Source organism: Tyto alba, unplaced genomic scaffold (genome assembly GCF_018691265.1).
Source record: "Tyto alba isolate M040663 unplaced genomic scaffold, T.alba_DEE_v4.0 Super-Scaffold_42, whole genome shotgun sequence".
In the NCBI taxonomy this organism is placed as follows: Eukaryota; Metazoa; Chordata; class Aves; order Strigiformes; family Tytonidae; genus Tyto; species Tyto alba.
The window spans coordinates 22,014,364-22,038,287 of record NW_024881318.1 but is presented as its reverse complement, the minus strand read 5'-3'; the positions used below and the strand labels follow the sequence as shown (position 1 = coordinate 22,038,287).

At 38.4% G+C, this 23,924-nt stretch overlaps 1 long non-coding RNA gene across 2 annotated transcripts; it reads right to left on the bottom strand.

Annotated features, from left to right (window-relative positions):
• Nucleotides 1-385: 385 nt before the first annotated feature.
• LOC116965513 lies at nucleotides 386-23,903 on the bottom strand. Of its 2 annotated transcripts, none has more exons than XR_004409415.2 (2): nucleotides 23,708-23,903; nucleotides 386-1,179 (listed from the first exon to the last, which is right to left on the bottom strand). It is a non-coding gene; the product is annotated as an uncharacterized LOC116965513 (long non-coding RNA). The 2 variants fall into 2 exon arrangements; XR_004409416.1 differs by lacking the exon at nucleotides 23,708-23,903 and adding an exon at nucleotides 23,540-23,697.
• Nucleotides 23,904-23,924: the final 21 nt, after the last annotated feature.

Below are 23,924 nucleotides of genomic sequence, written 5' to 3'. Positions count from 1 at the left end.
AAAAAACCCCAGGATTATATACTGCATTGTAGAGTTATAAAGCTATCTCTCTTCAGAAGTCATCACCATTTCTCCTAGAAAAAATGGCATTCAAATTAGAGGGGGGCTATTTCAGATTATTTCTGTAAAATAAGACAGATTTATTGTGTTTCTGAAACAACTGTGATGGTTTCTTTTCCAGTAAGCTGGAAAAGCTTAGTTAGCTACTGCCTAGTGATCTGTTTGGGCAACTTCACCTTACAGAGGATCAAAACCATGCTCTCTCCCAGGGCTGTGCTTAGCTCTCTTTCAGTTCTGCTCTTGGCCTCTGCACAAAAAACAAGAGGGTTCAGCCATTATTATTGTAGTTGTTAGGTTTCTCTGAAACAGTGGACCAAAACTCAAGTGATGTAAGAAACACTGTATTGCATTAGCACACTGAACAACAGGGTAAGTTAGCAAGAAAAAGGCATCATCTAAATACCAGACAAGGAATCAGGATTTTTAATCTGCCTTCTGCTAATGATTTGTGGCCTGGAGGAATATCACATATTCTGTCTGTCTTTGCTTCCACATCCTAACCACTCAGTAAGAGGATAATGATCTTAAAGCTTGTTGTAAGAATTAGTTAATAACAATAAGCGTGTTGATAAGGTCAACTAGCAGCTTTTTGCAACAAGAAAGTGATCTTGAGTATGAATGAGTCTTTTCCTGATGAAAAGCTGGTTTAAAGAAAACAGATTTAATCAAGAAAAAAATGCCTTTTGGTCAAACCAGAGTGTTGAAAAGATAGAAAGTCTATTACTGAAAAAAGAAGCTCCAGATTAGAAATGCAGACATAGCATTCACTGGTAAAAAGCAAGGCCCTGTTTGTAAATATTTGTAAATATTTGCACCAAGCCCCAAATCTACTCAAACACAGATCCTGCCTAGTCTCAGAAAATAGGTCAAGTTTATAAATGTACTAACATATGGATAAGCACTACCCCACACAGAACATCCCTGATAAAATACATTAGGTAGGCTGGCTGACGCTGAGATGCTTCTCATTGTAGGATGACACATTCATTAAATTCCATCCATGTTTGCAACAGCTTGATGGTAATGGGCTCATTTGGTTTCTCTTCTGAGGCAAATATCCTGTTGTTCCCACTGGGATCTTCAACTCTCTTGTAAGCCTCAGGGCATACCTGAAGACACCTAAAAATAAATAAAAAAAAAAAAAAAAAAAAAAAAAAGAGAAAACATTGCAGGAAATGACATTTGGGGTTGAACTCTATATGCAGTCAATGGAACAACATATATGTGCAAAAACCACTAACTGTGGAAGTCAGTCTTGTGCAAGCAGGGGAAAGCTGGGCGGCTGGTTCTGGGGGAGGCTGTGCTCTGCACTGCTCTTCCTGCTGCAGTGCCACAATGCCTGCCTTCTATTAAACTCTCTTCCTGGTGGGGTGGGAATTCTTGTGTTCCCAAACCACTCATGGACAATTCATAAGCATAATGGAAATTTAATTCATTGAATAAAATATGTGCTGTAAGTTAGGCAATTGTCTCTAGCATGTTCTCTGAAAGCTTTGTCCATTCAATTTCAAATAGTTCCAAAGACAGATACATGGATATAACTTTTGATTTCCTCTGGCCCTCAGGACTCTGAGTACTTTACCATCTGTAGCATATTTATTCTCACAAGACCTCTGTGATGTAGAGAGGGACTATTAAATCCATTTTAAGGATGAGGAATGAGAGCCAGAACAACACTGGAATCAAATAGGTGATCTGGGCTTGAGTAGGGTATGAATTGAAGCCTTCCTGATCACAGACTAAAACCTTAATTACATCATGTTTCCCCCCCAGTATTGTCTTTGCTGGGAGCTTTTTCAAGCTGGAGAATTCTGTGTAGTTGGCAAAAATTCTATGAAAAAGATGTATTTCCTTTTTTACAGTCTATAGGGCTTTTTCCCAGAAATGAAGATTGGAAGGAGCTGGAAAGTGAAATCTGAGATAAGGGGAATAGGTTTACAATCATAATGTGAAGGTAACTTCTGTGATGTTAGTGAGACAGAAATTTAAGTGAGGCCTCAAGGAGAGAGGGGATAGGAGAATTTCTTTATAGCAGTGCACAAAAATTCACAGAAGTGATGCTTCTCACTTTTCAGATCATATCAAACTTAAGAGCGCTACATGGCTATTACCCAGCACAGTCAGCTCTCCTGTCAGAGCTGCAGATAGGTTTAGTTTTTCAACTTGACTTGTAACTCAGCCCCTGCTGCCCCTTACTGGCTTCTGTTATTCCCCTACGAGTCCAGCCCTGAAACATACTTTTTAGGCTCTAGATCACATTACACATATCTAAACTGCTGTCCATTGTTACTACCTTTCAGTTTTGCTAATTTCCAGAAATTCTAGATTCTCTAGTTATATTAGGTTGCATTTTTTCAGGCTGAATCAGAGTTTAACACTTCCAACCCATATTCCTTACCTCTCAGCTTGGACTTGATTATTACTCGTGGTGTCCTTCATGTTTATTTCACTTCCCAGACTTAATTACTGTAGTTTTTCTATCCTTTCCCACTGAATAAATATTGACATGCAATGAGACTAATCTCTGTGACACTGTATGGATAATTAACTGTCAGCTTAACCTACTGCCATTAATTGTTACTCTTCATTTATAACCCTTCAGGTAATGAATGCACTGATCACATGCTTATTCACTTCCTGGTCAATTTACAAAAATTTCCCAATTTTTCAAGAAGCAATGAACAAATTACACTCTCATATCTGGCTAGATTTACTCCATATACAGTATCATACAAATCACTGATGCTGATTTATATGCTGCATTAAGTATGGTCCCTCCATCTCTCCCTAACTATCCCAAAAGAATAATTTTTATTTTTCAGTAATTCTTTGCAACATGATCACATGATCAGGCTGCAAAGTGTGCAGTACATCAAACAAGACCACCGATGGGGAGCACTGTTAGCCCACAGCAAACAGATCTAACCTCCAAAGGAAAAAGTTGAAGTTTTTTTCAACGACTTTGTAACTAGTAAAGGCTGGGAGAAGATACACAGTCAATTACCATGACTTGGATGACTTACGGCAACTTAACCGTGTTTTTACAATCAAGAGTGATAAATCCATACTATAAATGCTTACAGCTCACAATTCTATTGGCTCCGACATTCCTAGTACCCACGTATGCATATGTATTGCAAACCACCGAAAGTAAATGTAATAACAGTCTTGCCACTGCCAGCATTTTATTGCACTGAATGACACCCTGACTCAGATTCTGATATTACAGGATTCTACCTGGACATACTCAAAGTGCCTTTTTGTTTGAATTACATTAGATGGAAGAGTTAGAATTGTCCAGTACTTTGGGAGAAAATCTGAGCATTTTTTAAATAGATTTTAGTAACTAAATGGCATTTTCTCCTTTGAGTAAATTTTGAAACAATCCTTAAACAGATTTTTTATTTTTTTCTTTCCTGCTGCTTAAGGTGTTGCTTCTGAGAAAAGGCAAAATGAAGTCATAAGAACTTGTGGCAAATGAAATATTTATGGATACCCATATTCCTATTACTGATTCATGTATTTACAAGAAATCCTTTAAACATGCAATGCTAGTAATTAGATCCGGCCTCCCTAAATATTCCCATTATTTTATTGTTTCATATGAAGACATTTTTCTTAACTTCCCTTACACAAAAAAGCTGTTATTCCTGGCATGGTACGGTTACCCTATTCTTCTCCAGCAGTAACTGCATTTCAGTTCTGGGTGAAGAATTATTTTTATATGTACAGTCTGTGAAACGATTTGGGATCTGTCATGATGAAAGGTGCTCTGTGTACAACACTATTGTTAACTTATTGTATTTCATCAGGTTATTCTATTTCACATCATGTCACTCTACTGAAAAATCCTTGCCAAAAATAAAAGCTGTGCAATGTCATCAATTGAGAAAACAGACTCCTTCAAGAGGCAATGTAGCATGCAGATAGCATAGAAGTCCCCAGGAGCTCAGGCTGGCATTGCTAAAGCATGTAGGGATATCTGAGGTTTCAGCGTGTGTTAGGTATAAACCACTGTGTTTTCTAGTGTACAGTCTAGATGAATGATAAGAATTGAATTAGATTGTGAAGAATGCTTAATATATCAACTTTTTAATTAATACCTTTTCAGAACTACTGGAAATTATAATTTATATTTTATTAGTTTATGCAGATGGATGCAATTTGGCAAATTCTGAAACAGTTTGTTAAGCTTTTTATCAGTCCTAATAAAAAACATCTGAGTCCTCTTAAACGGAAAGCTTCTATTCAATTATTCATTACTTTAAGAGATAAAATAAAACCAGTTGTTATTTCCATTTATTTTACTGGAAAGTCAGTGCCTATTACCTTTAATAATCCTCTCTTTCTTCCCCAGCTAGTTCTTTGTAATGTTATAAATTGTATCATGTAGTTTTTGTAAAATTTATGGAAGACTGTTGCAGTTAAAGAACAAATACAATGAAGATCAAACTTAGGATCTGAATGATTTTTGATAAGACTTGTGACTGTGACTCCTGAAATCCTAACCATATTTAACCAACACTTGGATTCCTAGATGTATTCCAGAACAGCTCATTTTAAAGAAGGAAACTAGACCCAGAACAAGACCTAATGGATTTCCAAGTAAAAAAATCAAAATCATATAAACACTTTATTACTTGTTTTGCAAATCTTTACACAAACAAGTAAGTACTACTATGATTAATTTACTGTATTCCCAAGGCATCATAAATCTACAGGCATTCTGTGACAATATAATAAGAAGTTTTGGTTTGAAGGTTGTAGTTAATATTCTAGCTAATAAACTTTCCTTTCCTTAAAGATGAACAACTGATTTGTTCCAAGCCCTGAGAGGCAGTGCATTGCTGTACTGCCACCAGCAAAGACCAGGGCTGTGCTTCTTTGGGAACCACCTTCTGCTTTGGCCACCCTAATGATGTGAGGAGGCAGTGATTATACCAGGTCTCTGCCCATTAAAGGGTGTGTTTCATGGGCGAGCAGCTAGCACAGCATGCTCTCGCCTCTTTGCTTTGCGCTTCCATGCTTCTAAGCTATCAGGTGACCCTACATTTTTTCCTTATTTTAACTGAAAGGAAAAGAAGAACTCAGAGATGGATCAGATTCTCTGGTAAATCACGCTGTTCTGGCCACAGGGGAGTTAAAACTGAACAAATGTGATTCTCCTCTTCACCTTCCTAATTCTGGCCTATGCCTGAAAGCAGTCTCTCCTTAGTGCAACTTAAAACAGTCCAAGAAATGCTCAAAATTAGAGCAGACTGAAATAGCTCTTCACAGGCTGCTTTCTGGGGAAAGGACTAGCTAGTAATGCACCATGGCCATAACCTCTGCAGCTGCAGACCCCTGAGCACCAGCTCATCACCCGCATTGGAATAAGAGTGGTACCCAGGTTAAAGTTGTTAATGTTGGTGTATGCCAAGGGGCAGGCTGCATTCTCTTTGAAGCTCTTCTTTAAATGCATAATAATGCAGTGTTAACATAGAAAACCTATGTTAAAGTAACATAGTAAAAGTTAGATTAAAAACTGAAGTTTCTGATTTCAGAAACAGAGGCAGCTATACCAGAACATTTATACCACACTTTTGTTAAAATCTCATAGGGTATTATTCTCAGCCCCCTGTGGCTGTTAGCACAATGGGTGGACTGAGCATTCGCTCTGCATATGCTACTTGGCTTTAAGTCAGACTTCTTAACAGTATCTCAGTGGCATTTTCCCCAGGCCAATTTCCTTTGTTGTGGATTTTTTTTTAGAGCAAAAAAATATATGTCACTGAAGAACCACATGAGAAACACTCTTAAGATTGTGACACATCCTTCAACTCAATAGAAATGTCCCCAGTGTTTCATCTTAATGAAAATATTGTAGGGCTGCACTGAAATGTAATTTCTTCTAAGTAAATGCAAGTAAAACCAGAAAAAAACATATTCGCTACCCTAGAACAAAGTATATTAAACTCCACTGCTTCACTTTGTTAGAAATGACAAATGAAAAAGAAGAAGATGAGCAGATGTAAGGCAATAAGGAAGAAGGTGAGGAGGTTTCAGCAAGAGAGAGAAGGGAGTGGTGGGCAGAGGACGCCTGCCCCAATGCCTTGGTTGAGGGGAATAAAGGTGGTTTAAGACATCTGTCCTTTCAAGACCAGTAAAAGGAGAATCATGTGTGACACACTTTATTTTCCGAATAACTGACTGGGATCTTTTTGGTAAAAATTTGGGTTCTACTCATTTGCAAATCTTCCATAAAGTATTAACAGGTTTTTTAACTTTAGATCAAATAAATCTGCTAGTAACTGACAGTTAATAACTATAACTGACTAGCAAACACAGTGTATAACAGCAATAACAAAATCAATAAATTCCATATATTCGTATTTATAGAGCCTCTTTCAGACCTTGAATGTACTCTTGGCTTAAGGCTTGATTACTCCATGCTACTTCTTACAAAGTTTTAATCTTCATTAATGGTCTGAAATTTATTTTTTGTTTATGACAACATGGTTTTTATGGGTCAAGCAAGAGGCCTTAGGAAAAAATGCCAGGATGGAAGGGAGGGGGAAGTGCTTTGAAAGTTGATGAAGAATTAATTCAGAACTTAGTTCTTCCAGGCTTTTAATGATGTTTTCTTTCTGGAAAGACATTAGAGTTATTTAATTCATGTGACCCCTATGGCATTGAGGACAATGCTTTGATTTTTTTTTTTTTCTTTACTATACTTTCTGTTTTATCTTTTTTATCTGTTAGAGATCTTTGTTACTTATCAGATATAATGTTTAAACTCTGCTGTAATTACTGGCTTTTTTTTCTTTCTCACATTTACTTTATTAATGTTGGTACTCACATCAGATTGTCTAAATATTTTAAGAACTCTTCAGGGATTGATAGAGGGCAATTAATATCAACTGTTGATATTCTCTTTTCTTTTTCCTGTGCTCCCAAAATCTTATCTTTAATCTAGATTAAAGGGTTGGGACAAGGAGAGGAATTCAAGACATTTGGACCACAATTTAGAATCTAAATTACTTCAAAGTTTTTCTCAGCTGTTTTGGTTTAGCCTTCTGCAGCGACAGGGACCATCTGAGGACTTCGGATTTGGATCCAGGTTTGGATTCCTTGGAAATAAGCCTCATACACACAGGCAAAAATAAACACACAGATGTACATACAAACGTTCAGGCTGTACTGGGCCCACCTCTAGCTGCATATTTATAAAATTAATCTGGTATCATAACATGGTTAATAGCAGAATAATCACAGCCGAAAATAGATGGTTGGAGACAAACTAGGAAACCTCTAAGACAAAAACCTAAACATTATTGCTAGACCCCATTCCTTCTTCGATTAGCCAGTCTGGCACATAAAGCCAGAATATTAATTTCATGGTATTTTATAGATGAAACAAAATGTCTTCTAGAAAACACTGGAATTTAAAATGCTAGAAGATGCTGTCTGTGTCTAATGAGATACAAGATGGCTTCAAATGTGGGCTCAGCAATTGAAAGGAGTGCACCAGATCCACTGCAGTTATTCACACACACAAGCTTCAGTGGAACAGAGAGAGTCTCAAACCACTGTAGGACTTGCTTTGTAGCAGACTGAAGTCTTCCTACAAAAACATAGGTAACACCTGATAAATCTCACAGGAGCTAGGGAAAGCTCTCTTTGACCCTGAAAGTGTGGGAAGCTAGCAAGATGCACCTGGTATTGACTAGAGGATAATTATTAAATATTGACAAAATGACAGCTAGGCACATATCTGTAAATACTTAACCAAGAGAGGAAAATCCTACAAAATCTGAGGCACAGTAGCTGTAATTCCCCTTTCTTCTTTAGCCAACTTTGCATTTCTTCCTTCTTTTTAGCTTCTTCATATTTTACCTTTTCTGTACTTCTAAATTAGATTATCACTCAGTTTTTGGGGGTGGCGGGATCAAATCCAAATCAGGATCTGAATGTCATGGGTAATTTCTAAGATACTGCTGGACTACATTGTGTAACAGGGTGGAAGGGCTGGAGCACAGGGTGATGTGCCGAACAGTTTTTTGCACTAAGTCAGATCTCACTTGGCTCTAGCCTCTGTCAGGATTTAGGGGTTCTACATTCCTCCCAAAAGCCCAGATGCATATTCTCCTAACCCAAGACTATCATCCCCTAATGTTCCTCTCTTCATCTTCCTGTCTTCCATCTCCTCAGCTCAGCACTTCATTTTCTTTCCCCTCTACCTACTGCTGTTCTGCCTTCCAAATCCACTCCACGCCTCTGCTCCCATCCTCTCTGGCCTGTGGCACTTGCTTGCAGGCAGACATGGACCTTGGGACATGCCAAATAACTTGCTGTTGCCAAGCCCTCTATAAAAGAAAAATTAATTATTGTGGTATAGGAATCCACACATTTCTAGTAAGGACTGTGCCATTGGCATACGATAATTGAAGGAGCGAAGAAATGTTAAACAGGGCAGGTCTGAGGGGCTGCTAGGAAAGTAAGACTGTTGCTTGCACAGTCTGGTATTAGGGCTGGCCTTGTTAGTATTTGTACTCTGGCTGGTTTCATCTCACCTAATTCCAGGTAGCTGGCCAGGTACCTTAATCAGGAATGTATTAATTGTTAGCTCCCTCTTGAAAGAGAAGGGAAAATCTTTCCAGAGTGTTATTCAGCTCACCTCTAACCCATCGGTGTCCCGCCCCTCTCCCAAAGCCCTCCCAAAAAATGTCTCTCTTAACAGATTGTTAAGGTAGTCTAGGGTAAACTTTCTACTAATTTAAGTAGCTCCATTAAACTGGGAGAATCAGACCTTTGTAGTCAGCTCATGCCCCACAAACCTTAACTCTACATGCACAAAACTGAGGAAGAATGAGAGGAAAAAGTGTAGACCTGCAGGCAAGAAAGTGATGCAGCTGAATCCTGTGTGTCACTTCTATTCAGCCAGTAGTATAGCGCATGTTGTTGCATGAGCTGGCACCATGCATTTTCATGTTGGGACATACGGTAACCAGAGAAGCCACAGTGCTGCTCAGTGCTACAGGCAAAAAACGTGCCGCTCTTTGTTTCTTACATGCCCAGAGACTAAGCCAGCAAGAAACAAATGTTGAGAGGTCTGAAAGAAACCCACAGAAATGGGTCAGTTAGTGTAAGCAGGTCTCCTGCTCTCTGAGAAAGACACACAAATAATGACATTTTCTGCAACTGAACAGTTTGCAAACTAATGGGTTGAGAAAAAATCCAGGTAGGAAGAGCCCTGAATGTTGGGCTAGTTCCAGCTGTGGATCAGCATTTTGTGGTCCAATTTCAATACCTGGACAGAAAGCAAAAATCTAGACCATGCCTCAGCTGAAGAAAAACATGAACTTTATGGGTTTTTTCTGTCTTAGAGCTGACTGCAAACATTAATACCGCTGACCATGTGAAACTGCAGTCAAAACAGCGAGCACACAGAAGTATTTTCGCATCCAGGCTATTAAGAAAAAATGACCTAGTTCTGATCACAAGAGTATGTAGATCAGCTTTAACCCCATTCAAGAAAATGGTGTTAGGCTGCCACAAAGGTAGTTATTGTAAAAAGAAATTCACTTTCTATTATTGGTGACCAAGATTATTCAGTTCTTACCTAAGATCCTAAGAAAAGTGTCCCATTTCTTAAATATCCATTTAATTTGTAAAAATCATCTGGCTCTCTCATTTTCTCCTCCACAGTCAGTTATTTTATTTCACTGATTAACAAGGGCCCATTTATGGGCTAACGAGTTTGAGTAGCCAGAACATGTGTGGTCCTGAGCACAGGGATCCATTGAGAAGTGAAGTGCAAGAGTTGAAGAAATTAGCACTTTCTGTGGAAGTGCTCAAAGTAATGGGCTCATAGAAGAACTGACACTGGAAGGGAGCTTGGGACATCATCCAGTCTGAACACTTGCTCAGAGCAGAACTACTTTCAACATCATGTCAGGCTGCTCAGTGCCTTGCTCTGTTGAGTTTTGAATGGAGACTCCACATCCCTTCTGGGCAATCTGTTCCAGTGCTTGCCCCATCCCGCTCTGAAAATATTTCCCTTCGCATCTTCAAGGGGTAATTCCCAGAGCAATAGCAGGTGTCCAGTTATCTTGAACCGATTCAGAGGTATGTAGCTGGAAACTCCAGAAATGCCAGAGCAAAATTAAAATAAAAGGGGCAGATAATGAAGCTACTAAGATTTTTGTTTTCTTTGTATAATTCTGTTGCAGAGTAACCTACAGTTTTGTGGTTTACACAGTGTTGTGTATTGGAATTAAGGCAACAAACCTCAAAAGTAGACATCATTGATATCTACAACTACACTCCTGGCAGTTCACTCTGTATCAAGGCTGACAAAGTTTCAGTGTCTCAAAATCATAAATGATTATTTTAATGGGCCCTGGCTGAAGAGCCCTGTGATGAGACCACTTCATTGTCACGGTCAGTTTAAATAAATTCTGTCACTGATCCCTATTTCCCAAGACTGTTTACAGCAACTATCCTGTTCTTTCCCCATGATTAAGTGTAATACTAATGTAAGGGCCTATACTGTTGTTACATGCCAACAGTTAAAAGCAAGTGGTATAAGAATGACCCAGTTGCAAATTTTAGCAAGGTAAGGCACTGAACTTGAAATAGTTACAAAATACATAATATGTATAATTACATATTATTGACATCTACTATTGTCCTGTCAAATTTTCTCTGCAAATTTGTCTGTTCCACCAGAGGTATTCTAGTGACCTGTGAAATAAACCTGGGGAGCTCCACAGTCATCACCTGCTTCAGGAAAGACAAGTGAATTCCCAGCACATCAATGACCAAGGTGTGCAAGTTCTGGGAGAGTCTTGAAGCAGATGTCAGTGACAAGCACACAACAGTGAATATCCATCCAGATTTCTCACCTGCAGAGTGGTGTTATGTTTCTTCTGCAGGAATATATATGCTTTACTTAATAGTGTGGCCAAAAGCATCGGAGTGATTTGTTTTTCCTTAGAACACCTCTCAGATCTGACCCTCCATGAATGCTAACAAGCTCTGCTGCTTGGGACTTTTGAGCTGTCATGCCCTCTTTCCAGCTTGACATGTTTTTAAGCTTTAAGGCTATGATGATCTAATCTGCTTTAGTCTGCATGGCAAAAACAGGATATAAACTGGTCTTAAAAAGTATGCTTAATAGCATCATTTTATGTATTTTAATCATATTTAAAGTTTCCTTTTGGGGTAGCAGTACTGTGAAAGCTCATACGCTGGGAACTATGTAGTTTAAAAGATTGTTACTCTATTTGAAGTACTTCAGTTCCTACAGAATAAAGTACAATCCATTCTTGATAATTTACATTATTTCCCCCCTTTATATTCTAATAGTTAAACCTGAGACAACTTCCCTCTGCATTTACTAAACTGTAGTAATGTCTCTGAAATCCCAGTAGTCTGCTTTTAACAATAAAACATCTTTGACAGTGGTCAAGACAGAACTGAAGAAGTGCCAAGATTAATATGTAGAAACCGTGGTAATTCAAGGTTTTTGAAAGAAGGATATTCTGCTTTTCAATTTAGGGTCTACCTCTTGAAAGTGCTGATCTCATTCTTGTGCTGGTAATATCAGGCATATCTGTATACAGTCCTTTCAAATACTGGTCTTTGAATGTGAGGACATGAATTTTCTTTCAGAGCTGTCAAGAGCAATGTGCTATGATTTGCCCTGGCCTCCTGAAGAGACCAAAGAGAAGGATCCACAGTTGGAAGAGGCAAAAAGACAGATCTCTGTTCAGCAACATACAAAGGCAATGCCAAACTGAAAAGTCTTCACAGCTTGCATGTACAGCTAAAGTGGTGTTGTAATTTGCATGAAGCATTAAGTTTTCTTTATGTCTGCTGGGTCAAAGAGAATTGTGAAAAGCTAAAACAGGTACACATGAGGTATAAATGCTTTTGAGACTGGTCAGTAATTACTTAAAGTTAATTCTGGCCCTGTTACCTTCAGTTTCACAATCTCTGAAATCCCAAGAGAGTCTACAAACCAGGATTGTCACATACCAAGAGAATAAAAAAAGGACAAGACAGTAGAAGTGATTCCCAAACCACAGTTCCTCACGTACTCAATATCCTTTGTCACACGTACACTAGATTGTAAAACTAACTCTTTTAACTAACAACAACTACTCATCTTGCTGCAGAGAAAAAGCATCACTACATTGAGCAACAACTTTTTGAAAAATAAATCAGAAACAGCTCCATTCTCTCTCTGTTCAAATCCAAGGAAAAAAAATGAAGCAAAATCTCAGATCTACTATACGCTTGTAAGCTACAGACTCCCTCTAGCCATGTAAATTTATGTGTGGCTGAGTGTGTGCATCATTCATTCTTAGTAAGAAAGAGGCTAAAACCGGACACGACCCATTTTAAATTGGACTGATGCTGAAGCTGTGTGAAACTGAGATGGGAATCCAAAAGGAGAGGTCTAAAAAGAGGCATTTTTCCTCAGTCCTGAGAAGCCTTCCCAAGATGCTTTTACCAAAGGAAAAGTAGCAACAGAAGCACTGAAGAAAAGAATTATTACCTTGGGGTTACTGGAAGAGGCTGTGTAGCATCTGAGCCCCTATTAGGTTTGTTATAGATCACATTCATTTCCCAGGTCTGAGATCTGAGTACTGAGCCCAAAGGAAATTCCATATCAATTTCTACTTTGGAGAGTTTACTTTTACAGGGAAAGCTTTATTCCAGATTAGTTGAGTAATCCATACGCCCTCACTTAATGGTAGGACTTTACTTGATATTCTAGAGATTTCTCCTCATAACTTCAAACACTTCTTTAGTTCAACTAATCACTTGTGAGTTTTCAATTTGATACACCAATCACAGGGTCTAGACTTATTCACAAAATATAGGACAATTTTACTTCCAAGGAACCACCTCTAGGTCTGCCCACAATCATGACCTGTATCTGGGGGTACCAGCACCCTGACCCCAGCTGTATAGGTCAGCTGATGATGTGCATGGACAGCAGATGAAATGCACTCAACTTCATTAACTTGCACCTTCATTTCTTTGACAACAGCATGCTCATCTTTATGCACAAAATTTTAAACCGTTTCTTTTTTAATCTAATATTGAAGGAACAATTACATTCTAGTATCGGACATCAGAAGTTATTCTGAAATCTGGGTTCACTTTTCTGTTCTTAAATTAATGAATGACTAACAAAAGACTTTATCAGTGTGAGTTTCTACTTACATATCATTGTTATATTGGGAACCTTTAGTGAGTAGACCCGTGAACAATTTATTTTGGCATAAACCCCATACTGCCGCTGAAATAAATGATCCCACCTTCCCACTGCTTGTTCCCACCCATACCTTCTCTCCCAAGCTGGCATCAATGTCCATGCAGCTGCATGGTGAACTGATACACTTTCTTTGCAAAGATTTTTTTGGCTGGGGCTAGACAGCTTTCAGCAGTTACCACATTTGATGGTGAGGCTGGCTACACCAGCTGAAAGTGCTTACAGAATTAGAAATGCTACACATGTACATACGATGGCAACAGATGCTTTTGTTAGCCTTTCAATACAAGGCCAGTAATAATTAGTATCAGGTTGATTGAAGTGTATCTGCTCATTACCAAAAAAGGAGTAATCACTAACCAGTTATCTGCAATGCTTTAAGGGTATTACAGATTTTTATAAGACTTCTATGTGCAAATTCTTTAAAAGAGACTGTAAATGTCCTCACCGCAGAAAGCACATAAAGCTGTGTGAAACTCAATCCTGCAGATACTATGCTGCATGTATTAAGCAGATATGGTATGCTTCAAACTTTCCAGATATTTTTACTTCTCACTGTTTAGATATACAGTCCTAAGAGGAAGTGACAAGACTATTCTTGGGATTAGCTATAAATTCTGGCCAGCCAGGAAAACCCGAATTTCAGTAATGGTTTTACCCCTGCACCTAAAATGGAAAGGCAAAGAGACATTCCTTTATTTTAATTAATATTCACTTTCCATTTGTACCAGTTCTGCAGAATTTGACTGATGGACATCAGCTCTCTAAAAGACTCAGACTTGCAATTCCCAGTGCCCCAAAATGTTGCTGTACTTCAATATAGAGTATGCTTCTCTTGGGCTGCAATGGGCAGCACTTTTACCACACTCCTGAAGCATTCTACAGTGTATGTAGACTCACTGCAAAAGCAGAGAAAAATGGGCTGCTGTCATCTCTGTCCTCCAGAGCAAACACCATCCAGGGGAAAGTCCAGGTCCTGCTGCTGCCTGGAAAAAGAGCTTGCAGTTCCCTGGATGTGGGTAGATATATTTATTAAATAAAATTGTATAAATATTTATTAAAAATAAAAATCTGAAGTGGCCAGGGGAAGTCCAAACTATGGAAGTGGAGGTGAAAGTACTGCCTTGAGGCTGAAATGTGCTGGGGAAAAACAACTGGGATGTGCCCCAAACAAAAAAATAAAAAAAAAGCAACAACAAAAGAAGAATAGTAACACCATAATTCTACTCAAATATCATTTATACTAGCAAATGTCTGTCTTTATCTGGCAGTTGGAAAAAAATTCCAATAACTGCAGTTTGCCTTAGTATCTTTACCAATCACACCACTACTTGATCTCCATGGTAAGTCATCTGAATTAATTCACGGAAAACTTGTTAGTGCTTCTGCTCATGGAAGGATTATTCTTTTAATAAACAGATTGTTGGGGTTTTTTTCTGTTAATTTTAATTATTGGATAGCATTATTCCAAATACAGCAATGGAAAAACAGAAGCCTTTTAGGAGACTTTAGGGCTCATATCACACAACTTTTGTGTTGTTAATACATTTAGATTCAGTTTGTGAAACAGACCATTTGAACCAATTTACTCTATTTGTGAACTGAAGTGTTGAGGAAGAAGAACTCTTAATTATACATGAGGAACCATGCCCTCACTGAATACCTATCAGCAAGAGAGAACTGGTGAGGAAAACACCACACGTGAACTCTTCAGTTACTTCTGGATTTTTTCTAGAGTTGCCACTTGCCAGTACAAGGACTCTTGTGTGTTCAAAGCCTGCATTCTCTGTTCACACATGCATGACCATGCATCTGGATTGCTCATCTACATCACTGCTTTCTCCTGTGCCACACTGGTCTAATTATTTTGCTGTAGTTTTCAGTATCTGGTTCTCCATGTACTAAATATGAGAAAGTGTTCAACTATTAAGACCTTCTTATTTAGAGCTATAAGCCACGTAGAAGTGATTATTATTCAGACATGAGCTGAAAATGCAGAATAACACCTACAAATTGATGGGACTATTTCACTTAACTTTAGCTGTCTAAAAGTTAGGTGTCTAATCTAGTCCCAGATGATCCTTCTATAGACAGTGAAGCTCCACAGCCGCCTATAGACAGCAGATACCTTACCCAGGATAAATATCAAAGTTACGCCAGTGTGAAAGACCTGAACTGCTTTCTGAAGATGTATCTACCTCTTCATTAACTATAGGAAAAGCCTAGGCAACAAACTAAGGCTCATTAAATAAACTAGCTAAAATTAGGTCAAACAATTCCCATCCTTTCCGACAGACCTTAGCTCAGAAGTTTCACACAGAAATCACTGCTACTTTAGCCAGTGTCAACACCGCCCTGTGCTAAAGCTTCAGTTTATAGTCTTTTATTTTCCATCTTCATCTTAGTTCTTGTAGTTCCTGCAATGCCTTCAAAATCTCCTCAGTTGTCAGTACCACTTAGACTCAAGAGGCCGTGACTCACAGGCACCAAATGGATTCTGGCATACCTGTTATCAGCTTCACAATTCCCCTCAGGTATGAACACTCCTACAGTGCTTAAGATACTGACCCTCTCAGGGTTTTTCACTCATCAACAAAGCTACATTTTCTATCTGTTGTCTCAGTGTGGATGCTGAAGTCTCAGGTTCCCTGTTATGCATCATTAGCTTTGTCATATTCTCTCAGGACATGGAAATTTTATTTTCTTCTATATTACCAACTAAGTTGAGCTAAATTGAGGTCTGACCTATGTTAAAATCAGCTAACCAGCATCTTTAAAAATCTTCCGGTGTCTCCAAGGCATCAGGCTTTTCAGCTGATGAATATATATTCACCTAATCCAGCCTTCTAGATAGCTGAACAAGTACTTTACAGATCAAGCAGAAGCTCTTTTATTCTAACACCGGTAACACATACTGGCTCTGCTTATTACTTCTGCTTAGAAGTGCTTTCAAAAAAAACCCAATGCAAGACAACAACTCTCATTCCCCTTCTCCTTTCCCCTGACATAGAGCTATCATAATGCCCCACAGATGGCCCTGATATAGAGATACCAGAGATGCTTGCTGGGGCCTATAACAAACAAGCATCCATTAATCATCTCCTGCATTTCTCTTGGTAGCTTCTCAAGAAAGGAAATAATCACTTAGTGTAGCTCTGGTGCCAAAACAATATCCCAAAATACAGGTCCATATACATAAATACCTTAACATTTTCCAGCATGCATCTAATTTATATTTAGTTGAGAAGAAACACTTGCATGGAGAACTTTTCTTTTCCAGTGCACAGGTGATGGTGGGAGGGATCTTACAGATACTAACTTGTCTTTCCCAAAAATAGTCACTTGAGGATTCTGGACCTAGAGTACTTTTGCAAATTTTTGCAAGACTAAACTACGGTGCTAAATGGAGGATACTGTCCTTCCAAATTACCATTTTTCTTAGAAAAAATAACCTAAAGATTCTTTAAAGTCAATATTTTCCATCAGGATCTCCAGCAGATTCACATCTTCACAATTTTTTAATGCCTGTTTCAATGCTCAAGTTTGTTCTTATGCTATGAAACACAATTCTGTCTACGTATCTGTGTTGCAATAAGGACCGAGGGGATAGTCCTCAGCTTGATACCTTTTCTGACTTTTCCACCTTTGTGGCTTTCTACTGAGAAAAAATTTTTCTAGGCTTTCCCCACTCCAGAGGACCATACTATACCATGGTATCTTTAATCTTTAAATAGTGGTATTTTGCTTCTCTGTCACCAGGCAAGAGTAGTAGTCCTGAGGGCCAACTTCTCCAGACCACTCCAATGAAACAGACTTTCGCCATGGGCAAGCAAGAGAAGTTAGTTTGGTCCTTCTGAATCACTTGTTTGAAAAGTCTATGGGCTTCTACTTCTCAGAATGTAGCGAGATTAGCCTCACTAGGCTAAAACAGCTTTTGTGAGCACCCTCTGAAGAGTTTTAGAAGTTCCTGAGAAGTTTCTCTTTCCTTCAAGGTGCTGTCCAGCTGATTTCAAAGAACACCCTTTACATAATTTCATGTTGTGTGTAGTCACCTCTGTCAAATAGCCCTACAGTCTGCTTGGGTAACCTTCCTTATTTAGCTAATATATTGTTATATCTTTCTTATAGCATGCAGCCTGCTGGCCCCTGCAGAAAGCCTCAAGCATCTGCAGTTTTGATTGCCTGATGCTTTGGGAGTTGGGAGAGGAAATGTGATTGCTCCTGTACTGTATTTATGTTGTTCAGTGTTCTTGGAGTTCAGCAGGGAAATGGACAGTCTTGGTTCTGAATCCTCAGCATAACACAGAGTAGAATATCAAATACTCTTTGGTTTTGTTTTTTTTTTTTTTTTTTTTTTTTTTTAAATACTGTATAACTTCTACAAATGGAATGGGTGTTGGCTGCGTATTTTTGTGGATTTAATAAAAATGAGGCTAAAACATTGGGAATTTTGTTCTCCTTTCAAAGCTAAGAAATAAACTTTATCAATTTTAATGAGAGTTCACTTACATTCCATGATACACCCAGGTTAAAAAAGGGTTTTAATTTTATTTCTTTTAAAAAATTAACATCCCCATATCTCTATGTGATTAAAGTCTATTTCAAGATTTCTGCTGAATGCAGAGTTTAGGGAAAGTAAAAATATTGCTGCCTTAGGAATTGAAAAAGAATAAAACAATATTTGGGAACTGTAACAAGTAACAGTTCAAACTTTACTCCAGCTCTGTAAGTATAAGGATTGAGTGAACGTTGATCAACATGTTCATTTCACAACTAGATTACACACCAGTCTGAAAATAAGATGTCAGCTGGTGCCCTCATGTGGATATGTGTGCTGTTATTTCTATATAGTAGAAAATGAGACTTTTAGTCAAAACAAAGCCATAGAAACTTTAGCAAGTCAGCTTTGCAGACAGAAGTTGGACAGTTTGTTTAAGGCAGGCATTCATCATTCACTTGTAATGTAGGCAATCCCACATTACTTAGCTCTAAGCAGAATTTTCTCTTTGCATGCCAGGATATAGCATGGATCTTTATATAAATTTGAAGTACAAAACTGAAGTCTTTCTTAACTGCACAGTCACAATTTATCTCCCTTAGAAAAACTGTTGGTTCATATTAAAAAGTAAAAGTTATCAGGTGACTGGCTTTCAGAACTAGTCACACAGATTTTTTCCAGCGTTTGGAAAAATTTCAACAGAGTATAATTTTTCTTTAAAAAATTCCTTTCTTATTTACATAGAAATCATTCCGGTTGTCAGCCAACATAGAGAAGAGTTAAATATGTACAGGGTATATAGGCTGGTGGAAATAATGCCAGTTTGATCAACCTCAGAGGAAGACATTATCAGTCAAGATCTAGCCACATTTTCCTGGAAATACATGAAACAGGTGAATGAAAAAGCATACAACACTTCCAGTAAGAATACTGATTCAGTTTTATATATTAACTGGATGTTGATGAGTATTTGCAGACTGTCAGCAAAGGTCCTACGTAGATGGCAAGGAAGTAGGTATGGGAACATGGCACGATGAAAGCTGTAGCCAACCCCCAACTAGGGTCAGTGCTGATCTGCTCCTAATGTGTCTTGTGCCACTATCTCTCTGTTTATAAAACTGTATGCATTTTTTACTCTACTACTAAAAAATGCTAAACTCTTAAGTGTAGAATTAATCAGGATGCTTAAATACAAGCCCAGCATTCTTCAGAATCAGCTATATAATCTTTACATCTTAAAAGTAAGGAAAAGATCAAAGACAAAACAATCTAGAATACTTTAACAGATATTGAAAGAATTAACCATCTGATTACTGGAATCTAAACCTAAGCTAGTTTGCCATTTGCAGAATGTCCTATCACAATTGTGCTGTGTGTGCCCCCAGCAGTAGGTACTGGTCTGAAATACTGCAAAAACCTCAGCAAAACTTCAATTTCCAAGTTGAGCAAAGCAGCTACAATGATAATAATTAATTGATAGGTAGGGTAGCTGCAATCTGTAATCTGATATGACAAGTGTCTACCTCAAAACCCAAATTCTGAACTGGTAGTTAAAGAGGTTGGTTTTATTTTCACCAGCCACCCACAGATCAGAGCAACTCTTGTTGAATTCCACTGGCTTCAGCAAATCCATGTTGTGAAATGTTTCTTACCTTGTGCAATGTTTCAAGTTTTTACACGTTTTGAGAATTAGAGGGCCACAGGTTTAATCTGAGAATATAACCTAACCTTGTGTTATTTACCTACAGGTGTTTCATGTCTCCCTGTGCTAGGTGATTTACAAAAGAAGGATGGAAAAGCATACAAGCCAAGTAGAATACTACAGATGAGAGAAATTTTATCTTTTCAAACAGTATCAGAGACATGACTTACAGATTTGACAGCATTAAAAATTCTTTGCCCTTACAACTACTTCGTTACACAAATTTGGGGACTTCGCAGGAACTAATGCATTTTTGACATTACAATTTTTTCTCCCTAATGACAGACAACACATTTGATATTTAAAATATTTAGATTATCCAGATCAACTATTAGTCAGATAGTTCAGTACCAGACACTTTAAAATATGAAGTTCTGTGGCCTGAAACTTGTGCTTTCCTTTGGCATCAAATACTGCTGACACAGATTTTACCTTTGCATTACCAGTGAGTGACCTAATGCCCTTTCCCATCCTTCTTCTGACCATGTGTTATACAGCTTAATGATCATCCAAAACTCCATAGCTAGCTTTATCTGAATGCTGCTGGTGTGCATGCTGGTTCAATACAACCTTTAGCTACCATTTAGGGCAAAGGACAGTATGAAAGAGGTCATCTTATTAGAAATACTGTAGCTGCCAACAGAAAAGAAAAATACTTTATACAAAACCTGAAAATTTATGGATTTTTAAAAATCTCATTTAAGAAGTTACGTATTTCACTTACTGCTATTGTGCAATGAAAATAAAAATAAATTCTTGTAGAAAAGACTTGCCCATCAATGAGACAGTTGAACGGAAAGAGTTGTGTGCCTATGAATTACAGTTTCAGACTGCTTACACTCTGCCTTAAAGCTGTGTATTCTTTCTCTGTGCTTGTACAATGCATTTATGTTGGAAGGCACTGTTAAAACTGGGTGATATATTGGTTTAGGGAGGTAAAGATTAATTCCAGATGTGGTCATGCTCTTCTAGCCCTTCAAAAAGTAACTACTGCACCATCTGTTTTGTAACAGACGATTTCAAAGAGTGCCAAGGGGAATGTTAAAGACATTGGTCAAATGGGTACATATACCTCACACACAGGAATTACAGAGGTCACAGTGCCTCAGACAGATTAATATTTTCACTTTTTTCTCTCTATTGTTCCCCCATGGAAACTCAAGGAACAGCTCTCCTTCCTTCCAGAATAGGAAGGACATGTTTTCCAGATTATTACCAGTGTTGACATGCATGAGGCCAAATTCAGACCTGAATTCAGTGGAATGAATGGAATTCATGGTAACATATCTTATAACTGCCCCATTTTTGGATCCTTGTATTCCAAACAGCTTTGGGTTGGTTTGTTTGTTTGTTTGTTTGTTTTTTAATGAACTCAATAGGAGGAAGTTATGCTAAACTGACTTCAGGTTTGGCTGGCTGCCCAAGACAAATGAAAGGTGCAACAGTTAATGAAGGGTTATTCCAGATTATGATAATTTTTATTTTTCCTGGTTATTTCAGGAAGCTCCAAGGAATTGTGTCTGTTCTTCTAAACACAGTGTTATGCATCAGTATCTTGGTCGTGTAACAAAGATGCAGTCAGGTCTAGCACCAGCATAACTTAAATTCTTTGCAACAGTAAAACCGAAGTTCTCTGAAGACTTCCTAAGTATAAATCTGAACTTTAGAGCAGTAACTCATCATTTATACCACATAGTACTGAGACAAGGTCTAAACTGAAAACAAAAGGAAAATCTAAGAGAGGTTAAACAGTCTTGTGCAATCACAGAGAGTAATTTTGGCTGCTGTGACATTAAGTAAATTACTGATAAAAAGAAATAAAGATTAACAAGGTGTCACCAGTTCATTCCTCTTTGATTTTTCTAGTGCATCCAGTCATGTTTTATACCAGTTCTTGTAATAAGTTACTACAAAAATAGCTTAGGACTAGCTGACTTAGTGCACCTACTTAAGTTTTGTTGACTTTGCTGTGGTTCTCTCCATTCAACAGCACACTGTAGCCAGTGCCTTAGAATGCAACCTTAGTTTCCAAGTATACTCCAGCTAGACCTTCAAGTTCAAAGTTTGCTTCTGGTAAGTAACAAATAAACTAATAGGAATAACGGCTCCTCACCATTTACCTCTCCTTAGTATTCTTAGAATTTAATTTCTCTTAAGCCACAGTCTATTTGATGGTATAGGGGAATTCCATACAGTAAGATTTACCCTTTTTAAGTATTAAAACATTTTTAAAACAAAGAGAGGATGAAACACAGAATAGGAAATGTCTGCTTTGGAGATCTTCATCACAGCTTTTAAAATTAAAGACATCCAAAAGAAATACATTCTGAGAGGCTAATATACATATTGGTGTGTGAGGATGCATATACACCTGTTAGGTAACACAAAGGCCCCATAGGTTAGAACAAGATTGAGTTCAAAATATTAGACTCTGTAAATAACACTTAGAACTAGATGTTATACATTGCAGCTATTCACAATTACACTCCAAACCAAAAGCTGCAAGAAGAAAACGGTGCCCGAAAGAAGGACCCAAACCATAAAATATTTTAAGGGAAAATCACATGGAGCTAGCCTATAGAAATCATCAAGAAGAGATGGTTTTGAAATCCCAGTCTTTACAGAGATAACATACCTCCTTGAGAGCTACAGAAACACGTCTCATTTCATCCTGTGTAAGCACCTGTACTCCCAAAAGACCTCACTAAACAACCCAAACAAACAAACAAACAAGACATCTGAATAAAACTCACTCTTGCAATTCAAGCAGTGTAGTAGTCACACCTCTTTTTGAGGCTGGTGTTCCTGCAAGAAAAGACCTCCAGAATGAAGAGGTATTTAGACATTATACCTCATCTTAATTCCAGCTTTTAAGAACTTCTAATCTCTTTTTATCCATTCTAGAACATAGTTAATAGAGTATTAGAGTCATAAATCTTACTCTATTCCTGGGTTTTTCAGGCAAAAATTCTGCTTTTAAATAAGTCATACAACACAGGGCTTAAGACAGACCCATTCTTTGACAAATACTCAAGAACTAATTTAGGTAAGTCATTGGTTGGAGAACAAATAAAGAAAATCCAGAAATTCACTTTCAGTAACTTTTTTTCTTTATGCCATAGTGAACCTAACTCTAAATTCAACCCTAAATGTAAGGATAAATCTTTAAAAGCTCGCTGTTTCTTGGGCTGAGAGGCTAATCTGCTCCAGCTGAGCCCAGCACTCACTCCACTCTAAGGACAGACACCTGTGGCACATCTTCTGCACGGGAAAAAAGCGACAGCCACTTGCTGGCTACCAGCTGGGTCATATGCACCTTGTCAAAGTGATCTATTTCATATAAGATATATAGATCCAGAATTACACAGCCTAGATTAAAAAAAGAAAGTAACTGTTTTATTCACTTGACACATACTGTTTTGAAGAGAGTTCAATTTGCTGAATTTAATCATTCAGAAACAAAAGAATAAAGTTTTTTAAAATAACTAATTTTTTCCATGTAGCAGAAGATTAAGATATGGTGTACCAGGTAGCCGGTACAAAACACATGCTCCATAGAATTAATTGTATTTCTATTGCATATCTTTTGGAAAACTCTATCACTTTAACTGCCATTGTCTTTGTACCTCAGAGGCAAGAACTATTACATAGAAAGGTCTGTTTCCTTTCTCAGCCATCTTTTGAAATGACTGGATAGTAGTTCTCTACTTGAGGGCACTTTTTTTTTGTTGTTTTCCCTTTTTTTGCTAACAGTGTTGCGTCCAGCTAGGACAGACGTTTTCCACCAGGCCAGCTGCCCAAATCACAATTACTGACTGCAAAGTCTGTGCTGCTGGTAAAGACCGTGGAGCTCACTTTGGCTTGCCCGGCGGGGGGAACTCCTCTATCACTGCTGGGAGGTTACAAGTGCCACCAGTCCAACCGCACAGAAAAAACCCCGGCCACCCACAAGGGCAGCGTGCTTGGGCACCGAACAACTGTCGCATGTCTCCCCGCAGCACCTGCCACATACCCTGTGCCAAGCCGCAGGTCAGCCAGCGTTCCCCCACCATGCTGTCCTGCCACGCCGGCGGTTGAGGAAGGCATACCGTCGTCAGCAGGGAGGCAGAGGCCACAGCAACCTCTGCACTGAAACACGCCTACCCCCGAAACCCCGCATCAGTTGCTACGTTAGGTATACCTGTTACGAGTATGGGCAGCGGATGCGTAATGTGCGCAAAGCGGCGAACACGTCATGTTTGCAATCATTTGCCAGCCCCCGTGCGTCCTGGGGACTGATCCCACGTGAAAAAATCGATTTGTTTTGGGGTTTACTTCTGTTTTTGTTTTAAAGCGCTGGCCTCAAAATTACCGCCTGCGTTTCGGCGACAACGCCGCAGCCCCTCGCCCGGCGCTCC